Consider the following 12266-nt stretch of genomic DNA (forward strand, 5'->3'; position numbering starts at 1 on the left):
TCGCACAGAATTCAGCACCGATTCTCTGGGGGTGCGCATGGGAGTGCCACAGACAACATCGAGTTCTCTTGTAATCGCCGAAGCTCGTCATCCGCTATTCTCCGTAATACGAACGGTCGAAAGTTGTCGTCATGGTTTGCGCATCGCAACTCAGCACGAGACGCATACATTTAACTTCGTAGTTACAGAAAGAAATAAATGCAAGCTACACCATGTTGTTCAGGAACAAAAGAATGAATTCTGTGGTATGAGATAAACAGAGTAGATATCAACTTAGCTTTTTGGATGCTGCCAAGACCAAAAATTACAGTTTATTTATTTATTTTATTTATTACATACTGCAAGTCCGTAGACCAAGCAGGAGGGGCACAAAAGTTGTCGGTCGATCAAATATTATCTGGAATAGACATGTTCTCGACACTTGTGCAGCAGCTGGCACTATTCCAGATTTATTCCCCATATCCGTAGTGTATTCAAATGTATACAAACGGATATTGTCATGTGAATTCCTCCTGTTCAGCTTTTGACATTCCATGCTTGGCAATAAAGGAGACATTAAATTATGTCGAGTGACGTCATCCAGTGTTGCGGAACTATTTGCAATTCTATCTATGCCACGTTTTATATTATTCGGAAAAAAGGCACAAAAATGGGTCATGCTTAGCCATTCGCAGGCCGCTCTGCTGCGGACGCCACAGCAAATAACGCCCACAATAAAGGAGAGACCATTGTCCTTTGAATTTCACACACTGTTAAGCATATATACTGCTAAGAGAGATAGCCTGTAGCGTCACCAAAGAGAAATGGTTCGATAAAAATTTAAATGGTCAGATCTATATCTAATATACCCTTGCATAAACCTAAGCATTTCATCATAGTTAAGAGAAAATAGGAGATTTGAAACATTGGTCCACCACCTACGGCTCAATAGAGCATTTACGCGACACTTCCTACACCGAATAAAACGTGCACTTATAGTACAGAGTGTTCTTGCTGCCGCGCTGACGAAGATGTGTGTCACCTGCTTCTGGATTGCCCGAATTATGAGACACAAAGAAAAGCACCACGAGCAAGTTTTTAACTTTTAGATAGGAGGCCTTTCACTGTGACGAAAATACTAAGTTCATGGCCAGCAGCAGGTCTTCAGAAAAGAGCACTTGTTGCCTTCAAGATGTTTCTTGAAGAATCAAATATTATATAGTAAAATTTGTCTACCGTATGTGATGTCGCCTTCTTGATAAAGCAAATGCGTATTATTTAGATAGCGTGTTTCATAAGTGTAATCAATTGTCTCAGAGTGAACTGACCTTGTGTGTGACAATCGTGTACATATGAAAAATAGGGTGTATCTGAACTGTAATGCGATATAAGGCGTATCTTCACTGACCTTGTGAATGGAATGTATGAGCCTATTAGCCGTACGTTAGCTGACCTGTGACATTTGGCAATTGCGTACTTTCGCAACGTATATTGTACAGTCTCGCATTTTGTGCCCTTATTGTTTATCTTACGGCATATCTGGTCTGCTAAGAAAAAGGAGTAGCCGGTGCCACCATAATAGCAGCAATCTCTCCTATTTCATCATTTTAATAAAAAAAGTCACAGCATATCAATGGAGTGAATGATGATGAGCGGGGCGAAGCGTCCGTCAACCCGTCCATGCATCCGTCCGTCCGTTCGTTCTTGCTTCCGTTCGTCCGTGCGACCATCCATGCATCCATCCAGCGTCCGTTCGTCTCTCCATGCGTCCGTCCGTGAGTCCCTTCATTCGTCTGTCCATCCGTTCGTGTATGAATCCATTCGTACGTCCGCGCGTCCGTCTATCTCTCCGTCCGTCTTCTAGTCTGTCTGTCCGTCCATCCGTGCATCCATCTAGTGAACACTCCAAGTACCGCCATCTCGCATCTCGTAGCCCCTGCGGCACATACCCGCTCCGCGCGTCCGTCCATTCATCCATCTGTGCGTTCATCCAGTGAACACTCCAAGAACCGCTATAGCACTCTGAAACGCGGTTCCGAAAAAAAGCGCGGTTTATTATTGCATCTCCACCATTGTTCCAACTACTTCTTCTTTCTCCTCAGCAGACTACCCACTACTGGCTTATGTCCCACGTGTGTCATGCCAGAAGAAGAAAAAAAGTATGCCACAGATAGGCCCCCTCTGCCGACAAGTGGCCGTGGGCACTTCAAGAAAAAAATGATCAGACGGAGCTTGTCAGAATGGGTGCCGGCTTGATCCTTTCAATGCTGACGGTGTTTTTTTCATGCCCATTAAGCAGGATTGTAAAATGATGTTCAGAACGCTTGATGACTGGGAAAGGACCATCATAGCGAGGCTGAAGAACACGGCGAGACGCATCGACACGAACGAAAACGTGTGAAGATGTATGTAGGTTTGCCGGCAGAAAAACGTCGTTCTTGGTGTGAGCTGAAGTTGGTGATCGGTGCAAGTTTTGCATGAAGATCCGCAGACGCTGGACGAAAGAAGATGGATCCGAAACACTCTGTGTAGTAACGGGGCTGACGAGGTCACCAGACAAACGGAGTGTGCAGCCATAAACCATCTCGGCTACAGGGCAGGCAAATTCTGGCCGAAGTGTTGAACGCAGGCCGAGAAGCACGATGGGGAGGTGTGATACCCAATCTTCGGCGTGAGGCTGTGAAGCGAGTGCTGCTTTTATATGACGGTGGAGTCTCTCCACTAAGCCATTTGATGCTGGATGATACGCAATTGTGCGAATACGCGCACAACCCAGTAGAGATGTGACAGAGGTGAAAAGCGCTGACTCAAACTGTGTGCTTCGATCAGTAGTCACCGTTGATGGTACACCGAAACGGCTAATCTAGGTAGCAAGAAAGGTACGAGCAACTGTTTCTGCCGTGATGTCTGGCATTGGAGCTGCTTCAGACCACCTAGTGTACCTCTCAATACACGTAAGCAAATACGTATTTTCCCGACATGGAGGTAATGGCCCGACAATGTCCAAATGAATGGTGTCAAAACATGCATCAGGGAGAGGGAATTTTCCTCGTGGAGGCTTGGTGTGCCGTTGCACCCTGATACGCTGACATGCTCTGCAAGTGCCAACCCAGTCACGAATGCTAGCGCGTATGCGTCGCCAGACATAGCGTTCAGTGACCAGATGTTGCGTAGCTCTTACGCCTGGATGGCAGATAGGGTAGGGGGTGTGAAAAACAGCACGATGAAGCTGTGAAGAAACATAGATACGCGTGCAGTTGTGTCAAACATCCCACCAGAGCATAACGTCATCGTCGGGGAAGTTGACTAGTTCCAGTCGGAGGGAAGTAGAGGATCGGAGTTGTGGAAGCTTATCGTCTAATGCCTGTGCCTCCGCGAGCGAGGACGATGAAAGGTCGGTGGTGCCTGTTGTGGCATTGATAGTAATACGACTGAGAGCGTCCGCTGCACTGTTAAAGCTGCCTTTTACATAACGTATGTCCGTGGTGAATTTGGCTATGAAAGCAAGGTGTCGAAGTTCTCTACGAGTGTGCTGGCACTGCACGAACGTAAAGCCGAAACAAGGGGCTTGTGGTCGGTAAGAATGGCAAATCGTCGCCCTTCAAGGAAGTACCTGAAATGCTTCACCGCAAGGTAGGCCGCGAGGAGCTCCCGTTCTAAAGTACTATATCGGCGCTCAGTGTCGCGTAACTTGCGGGAAAAGAAGGAAATTGGAGCCCATGCACCATTGATCTATTTATGAAGGGCGGTCCCAACAGCTTCTGAAGAAGCGCCCACCATGAGGCTAGTGGGAGCAGTTGGTGAAGGGTGGTTCAGGAGGGTGGCCTGGGCGAGCTTGGTCTTAGCGGCGGCAAAAGCTTGATCCGCGACCATGTCCCAGGGAAGTGCGGCTGACTCGGCTTGCGAAGTCAAGAGTAGGGCTTCCAGAGGCTGCAGCAGTGTAGAGCATGTAGGGATGAGACGGCGATAAAAATTGACGAGTGCAAGAAAACGTCGTAGACTGCGTATGGACGTGGGAGTCGGGTACTCGAGGATAGCTTAAACCTTGTCAGGTAGAGGAGTGATGCCATCTTTAGTGATCTGATGTCCGGGGAATGCTATCTCTGAGAGTCCAAACTGACACTTTTCTACATTGATGACAAGGTCGTAATCACGCAGTCGAGTGAAAAGCTGACGCAGATGTGCCTTGTGCATTTCAGCGTCCTTGCTGGCAATGAGAAGATCGTCGATATAGGCGAAACAAAACGGTAAGCCTCTTATGAGTTCGTCTATAAAACGCTGAAATGTTTGAGCTGCGTTTCTCAAACCGAAAGGCGTTTGTAAATACTCATAGAGCCCAAATGGGGTAATTATTGCAGTTTTGGGAATGTCAGAAGGTTCAACGGGGATCTGGTGATAAGCTTTCAAAAGATAAATCTTCGAGGATACAGTTGTGCCGGTTAAAAAGGCAGTATGGTCCTGAATATTAGGTAACGGGTATCGATCTGGAACGGTGACTGCATTGAGAGCCCGATAATTACCACAGGGCCGCCAGTCATTGTTCTTCTTGGGAACCATGTGTAGCGCTGACGACCACGAGCTTGATGACGGACGAAGGATTTGCAACTGTAACATATACTCAAACTCGTTGCGAGCAATTCGAAGTTTATCAGGGCCAAGTCGGTGAGGGTGGCAGTGAACCGGTCGGCCTGTGGTAACGATGGAGTGGGTCACAGTGTGCTTTGGGGTCTTATCTATAGCAACTGCGTTGTAATCTCCGGAAACTCGTTGAGCAGAGCTGTATATGGTGACGTGGGCGGTTTCACGAAAGTGGGGTTTAGGGCCGTAGCGCGTGGCAGAAAACCATTGACCGATAAGCCGGTATAGCTATCCACCAGGCGACAGCGGTTCATATCCACGAGCAGATGAAAACGCCTTACGGAATCGGCGCCTAAGATTGCGTAGCGTACGTCTGCTATCGAAAATAACGACTGCAGTTTCCTTTTAAGACCGAGATCAAGGGTCAGAGACTTCTGTCCGTAAGTTGCGATGACCGAAGAATTGATCGCTTGTAAAGGAGTTGACTTCTCGCGAAGACGACGGTCAGTTTTGGACGCTGGAATTATGCAGACTTCTTTTCCGGTGTCCACCAGCAAGCGCAGACCTGTAATTCTCTCGGTGATGTTGAAGAGGCGGCTGGATGCTTGGCCTTGATCACCCGCCGCTGTTATTGACGATCGGCCGGAGCGTTTCCCATGCGCCATGAGCAAGGTGGCACACATCTGCGAGCCACGGCACGAAAACACCGGTGATGCTAGCATGTGTTCTGCGATGAAAAGCAGTGTTCGGGCTAGTGGAGGGGTCGTTGCGGAGCAGCCGACGTGAAAGATGGTAGATGTGGACGAGGTTGGTCTCTTAAGTTGCGAATGCTCAGCAATTGCAGACGCCATTTGGCGACTTCAGCTGCGAGATCTTTTATTGTTTCTGTAAGGGAATCTGTTTTGGAGATCGGAGAGGTGTGGGCAGCGTTTATGACTGCCGGAGCAACGTCCATCATGTCGTCGGCCTTTTCTGCCAGCTCCGACAGCGGCTTATCTTGAGCTGGGACAAGAGCCATTTGCATGGTAGGTGGAAGACGCTGAAAAACAACTCACGTAGTATGAATGTTTCCGAGCCGTCCAGCTGGTCCCCAAGCAGGTGCTGCAGGTGACGTAGACCTGTGTGGGACGGCGGTCCCCAAGCTCTTCATTGCACAGAAGTTGCTGAACGCGCCAATGCTTAGGCGGAACGAGTCGGTGAAGAAGTGCCTGTTTAACTGTCGTATATGGAGTGTCACCAGGCGGGCCCACGCGGATGTCGGGTATTTCGGCCATTTCCGGCCGAAATACACCAGAAGAAGAAGAAAAGTATGCCACACCGCAATCTCCCTTCTCGCATCCCCTGTGGCACATACCCGCTCTATAGCGGGTACGTGCCATCGGTGGCTACGAATGACGACAACGGAGGAAGGACAGACCCACAAACTAAAGAGCTTCACCACTAATAGGGAGGGGGGAATATGCCCAATTTCTGTAGCCCATACGCAATATAGGCGTTTTAGAAAAGAGCTGTTACGGAGAAGGAGTGTTTCCTTTCATTGCGAAACAATGACTACTGAGATGAAGAGAAGCTACAGCAAGAAGGAGAAATAAATAGCGAAGAAAATGGAAGACAGAGAGAAAAAGAGACGCAAGAAATAAATTGGCATAGAAGAAAGAGATGAAAACACACAAACTAAAAAAATTTAATTCAAAAACACCACCTAAGCACTACGTTCATGTGGTCAACCAGCAAAAGCTGAAACGTGTGACTTCTGAGTTTAGCAGTGAGTTCAACCCGATGTGACGCTGGAGCCTTATACAATTATTGGTTACATGTTCATGCTTCTTAATGAGGGAAGACATACGTTGGCTTGGGTTTACCACAGCGTTTATTTCCCATGCCACATCGTGTGCCTCGCATGATCACCATCATGAGGATTGTAGTGAGCGGTTAAGTGCGTTTCGCAATGCGTTAATCGCAGTTGTTAATTGTTCTCGAACCACAGGCGGAGACAGACGACACAGCCGAAGCCATTCTGTCGCCGGAGAAACTACCTCAGAAAGCGGCCGTTCCCCTCTGTGGCCGCACTCCCGCAATCACCATATTAGAAAGTTATAGTATACCGGGCATACCGTGATAGCGGGAGTGAAGTGCGCATGCACATATACGTGCGTTACCCGTACCGCTTACCGTACCCGCACTATTTTTCAGATGTAACGTTACCGTGTTAGCTTAGGTGTACGTAGTGTACGAAAACATGGCGGCGCTCTCGGACGCTCGCTTCGAAGTGGTTTTGGCGTACTTGTTGATTCACTTTGTTGATTCACTTTGTTCACAGCAAACGACTGTTTAAAATGTCTTCGCTTGCCGTCAGTTAGCTTCCATGATCGAGTATTAGGGATGATCCGTCCTAATTTTTTTGAGAAAGCTTCCTATTTCGAACATCTCTCGGCCTAACTAGAAGATCGATGTAAACAAGTCGGCAACATCAAGGTTTTCGCGTTTGGTGCGTGGTTCATATTTACTTTTATTATTACTAAAATAAACTTGTAACAATGCTTCGCTCAATGGCACAGGCAAACATTCTTCTTTTGCCCCGCCGCGGTGGTCTAGTGACTAAGGTACTCGGCTGCTGACCCGCTGGGCGCGGGTTCGATTCCCGGCTGCGGCGGCTGCATTTTCGATGGAGGCGGAAATGTTGTAGGCCCATGTGCTCGGATTTGGGTGCACGTTAAAGAATTCCAGTTGGTCTAAATTTCCGGAGCCCTCCACTACGGCGTCTCTCATAATCATATAGTGGTTTTGGGACGTTAAACCCCACATATCAATCAATCAACATTCTTCTTTTCTTTTCCTTTTCATTGTTCCTTAACTTATTACCTATCCGATAAGTGGTGTCACCATCCGAGCTGGAGTGCGTAAACCACGTAAACGCTATCCCGCCTAACTATAAGACGCTGTCCGCAACGAATGTTTGCTGCATGGTAACGCGATTTCCTTTACCTCCGCTATCCCGCTAACGTTAAACTATAGCTGTCTATAGACGCTGCTACGCTGTGCAATGCCGTGTTGTTGCAGGAGTTTGACATCGCGAGCTAACTCGGTGGCGTGGTTTGCAGTAGCAGCCCGCCGCTGGCATTAGCATTCTCGTTCGCGATTTAGCGCGGCTTGGAAGACAGTGAATCATCGGTATTGCTGCCGGCTCTCGGCCTTCAAGGCCTGTTTTTGTGCCCGCACTGCACCTTCGTCCCGTCGAATACGTGCTCTTTCACGTTTCAACTGTCGGCACTCTCCTAGAGTTGTCCGTGGCGTACCCATGTGGAAGGCTCGGCGCCCGCACCGCCGCGGTGGTCTAGTGGCGAAGGTACTCGGCTGCTGACCCGCAGGTCGCGGGTTCAAATCCCGGCTGCGGCGGCTGAATTTCTGATGGAGGCGGAAATAACGTAGGCCCGTGTGCTCAGATTTGGGTGCACGTTAAAGAACCCCAGGTGGTCAAAATTTCCGGAGCCCTCCACTACGGCGTCTCTCATAATCATATGGTGGTTTTGAGACGTTAAACCCCACAAATCAATCGAAGGCTCGGCGCCCCATCTGCGACGGAATAGACAACGTCACTCACAACGCTCCCGAAGGCGCGTGATCTTGGCTGCGACGCTGCAAACGACGCAACTGATAGCACAGCCAATGGAGACCGCTCGAGACACCACTGATGGTTTTTCATTTTTTCTAGACATATACAGCTTTCGCTGTAAAAGGACGTAAGCATGACCAAGTTTAGTATAGTATGGGAGGGGGTGGGACACAACTTCTTTTTACGGATTTTTTATGTGCGGTAGAATGCATGATTGACACGTTTGATGCTTGGGTTCGATTTGTGCTGTATGGGGTCCTGACATTTATTCTTTTTCACGTCAATGTAGCCAATGTTCGTTTTTCTTAACGTTCTCATACTTAAAAAGCCAATGTCCGTACCCCTGGCACATGCCTGCGTACCATAATATACGCGCATATGCCACACGTGTCTGCAGGAAAGGGGTTGGCGACCTACGCGATGGGATTTTCACGTTAATACTGTCATGACCAAGCAGACATATTTATTAAATCTTCCCACCCTCCGATATCAATTCTGGTTTACGCCATGTTAAGGAGGTGATCACTAGAGCCCCCAGAAGTAGGCGGCTACGTCTGGGGGCCTAATACTTAATAGAACGATAGATGGATAGAAACATATAAATGCTCAAAGTTCTTGAAGTTAGCAAAAAGTGCTTTACATTAAAAAATCGCAGCATATCTATGAAGCGAATGATCTATGAAGCGAATGAGTGGGGCGAAGGATCTGTCAGTCCGCCCGTGCTTCCGTCCGTCCATTCGTTTTTGCTTCCTTGTTTCTGTCCATGCAACCGTCCGTGCGTTCGTCGGCCCATGTATCCGTCCGTGCGACGATTCATCCATACGTCCATCTGTCTGTCTGTCTGTCTGTCCATCGGTCCGTCCCTCCATCTAGTTAAAACTCTAAGTACCGCCATCTCACACCTTTTCATCATAAATTCATCGTATACAGTACCGGTATCCAGCGGTCATTCTAAGGACTAAACGAGAGGAGGCGACTACTGCAAACACGAGACGTACGCCACACGGCGTAAGCAGGCTCACCCCTAAAGAAGGAAAAACAGATGTGGATAATACTCCATCCCAAAGCTCGAGTGACACTTGAAAATGGCGGTAGACGGCGTGATAAAAATTGGCTCCGTATTTGCACGTTAATCTGCAAACGTCATCGAAAGACGACAGTCTTGCGTGTGAAGAGTGAACAAAACATTTATTTGATGTTCTGTGCAAGAGAATCGGTGAATGGTATTCAGGAGGTGCTGTGCTAAAGTGCCTCGAGCGTGCAGTAGAGGCGAACGAATGCATGAAGTCACGTTAAACGTGAGACATGAGCGTAATCTGGGAGTTTCCTTAGAAAGCGTTGCGCGTTCGAGACGGGCGTGCATGCCAGTCTCAGAGGTGATAAGATATAGAACGCAAGGCGACGGGTAGGTGCCACCACCGTCTCGCCTTAGCAAAGCGTTAAAAACAACCGCCTCTACGTGCAAGCGTTGCATGGTCAGCACAGCATGAGAAGCGCTACGGTCATCAAAATTACTTATGTATGTTTTTTTAGTAAAAGGCACACATGCAGAATATATACGTGTTGTTATGGTGCCCCAGACATGCGCTATAATTGCTTTTTAATTGACCATTGCACAAGTATAAACGCTAAAGCTTGAGCAGAATTGGTTTGCGCTGCGGATGGGGTCTTCCGTTTCAAGTACCCGCTGCTGTTAGGAGTGGACAAACAGACAATTGTACAGACAGACAGACAGACGGACAGACAGACAGACAGACAGACAGACAGACAGACAGACAGACAGACCAATACTTTTGCGTCGAAGGTCCCCAAGAAGGACTATCGTCTTTAAAAAATCAGCTACGACTAAGGTGTCTAGCCAGATCTAGAACCATGGGTGCTTCTTGGAGTCTTACCCTGAGCGTAGCGCGGCACTTGCAGATTGCAGACAAAATGTTACCTGAGGTATTTTCTTGTTTAAGCAGCCGTTGTCAACATGACTGCAGACTTCCCTAAACCTTGGGTCACCCTCATAGCACTAAGGTTGTTTTCAACTTTAGACCTATTGTAAAAGGCACAGTCAAGGGTGATAAAGTGCAAACTGAAAAACGTGCGATGAAGATACATCATCGCATAGAAAGCTGTAACGTCCAAACAGTTGACAGCTTATTCACAATGAATAAATTATAGTTTACTTCATGAGAGTAAATGATGATGAGTGGGGTGTAGAGTCCACCAGTCTATCCATGCTTCCGTTCGTACATTATTTCTTTCTTCCGTCAGTCCATGCATCCATCCGTACGTGCGTCCGTTTTTTGTATGTTGGTGCGTCTGTTCATCCATCCGCCCATCTGTCTGTCTGTCGGTTCGTTCGTCCACTGATCCGTCCATTTAGTGAACACTCCAAATACCGCCCTCTGGCATCTTTTCATCGTATAATACTTTATACAACTACTGCCATTCCGCGGGAATTGCAATTGTAGTGGTGAATTAGCTAGGCAATCGCCAGTGGGACCATTTTTGGTGCGAAGCGCGAGTGGTGTGCACGAGTTAGGGACGCTGAGCCTGTTCGAGTATTTCTATCTGCACCGGCTGTCTGCTTACTACCGGGCGTTGTTAATAAACCTCCTTTCAAAGAGATGGAGGTGCTGGGTACCGGAAGCAGCTTGTGCGTCGCGTTCGTAAACTTCAGGTGGCACTTGAGGTGCGTGGTATGGAGGCCTAAACGAGTAGTCAGCTTATCTCGGTGCCTCCGGGCTCACTGGGAAGCGCAGGCTGATGGCATAGGTGTGCAATTGACCTGAAATTCTGCAAAAGTACCATATAGGCAGGTTGTCAGCAGTGCACCGGGAATTTCCGGAGTGCTGCTGTGTAGCTGGAAATGGGACGTTGGATAGTCACACGGGTTGTGGGATATACAATGGCAGGCGGCGCGGCGGTGTTGCGGCGACGTTGCGACAGCCGTCTAAGTCTGTGGCGTGGCGACAGGTGTTGGAGGAGAGGGGGATGTCGGCAATGGCAACGCCTCACAGACCTGCTCCACAATAACGTTGGGTAGTTTTTTGGTATCTTCGGTGGTCGGCAGATACGAGTACCATGACAGCTGTCGAGCGACCTCTTCGTGCACATATTCAAATATATATATATATATATATATATATGCTAGCAGGGTGTTGTCACCACCGATGGTCAGGGCAGCAAGAGAGGGGTCTGCTGTCGTCAATCTCCGAACTGATGAACGTTGCTTGCGAAGTTCTTCCAAGCTCTGGCATAAGCTCACAAGTTCGGACACTGTGCTTGCGCCCTGCACCGGCAACATTTGAAAGACATCTTCGTATATGCCTTTCAGCACATGCCTGATATTTTCTAGTTCGGTGATCTCGGGGTGCAAGCACCGGAATAAATCAATGACATATTCAATATAGCTTGTGAAGCTTTCACCCTACCTTTGCGCACGTCCACTGAAACGCTTTTCGGCGTGAAGCTTGTGCATTGTGGAGCGATCAAACACAGCTACAAGGATGGTCTTGAAAGTGGCCCAAGTGAAAAATTCGGCGCTGCTGTTTGTGAACCACAGGCTGGAGACGTCTTTGGGGTAAAGTGGGACATACTCCAACTTCTAGGGGTCGTCCCTCTTGTTGACACTGCTCACCTTTTAAAAGAGCAGCAGCCAAACTTCCACATCTTGGTTCTCGGTGCCACTGAATGAGGAGGGATCCCGTTGGCGCAATGTGAAAGGCACGATTACCAGCGGAAGTTGGGCTATGCTTAGCTGGGAGGCGTTTTGCTTGGTAGTCTGATCAAGCATGGTTGATGCATCGGGCAGCTTCCGCTTTAGAAGTTCCATATTTACCTACCCAGCACACTTCCCTCACCTTGCACCAATTTATTCGTGAGATGGTCCACGTCTGCCGCCTCAAGCCCTTCTACGACCCTCGTGTTGTCTCGTCACCTTGAGTCACCGGGATGTGTTTTCTTCATCGCACGGATATAGTAGTGGTGAATTAGCTAGGCACTCATTAATGGGATCATCTCTTGGAGCGAAGCGCGAGCAGTGTGCACGAGCTGGGGACGCTGAGCCTGTTCGAATATTTGTACCTGTACCGGCTGTCTGCCT

This window comes from Rhipicephalus microplus, chromosome 1 (assembly GCF_043290135.1).
Source record: "Rhipicephalus microplus isolate Deutch F79 chromosome 1, USDA_Rmic, whole genome shotgun sequence".
In the NCBI taxonomy this organism is placed as follows: domain Eukaryota; kingdom Metazoa; phylum Arthropoda; class Arachnida; order Ixodida; family Ixodidae; genus Rhipicephalus; species Rhipicephalus microplus.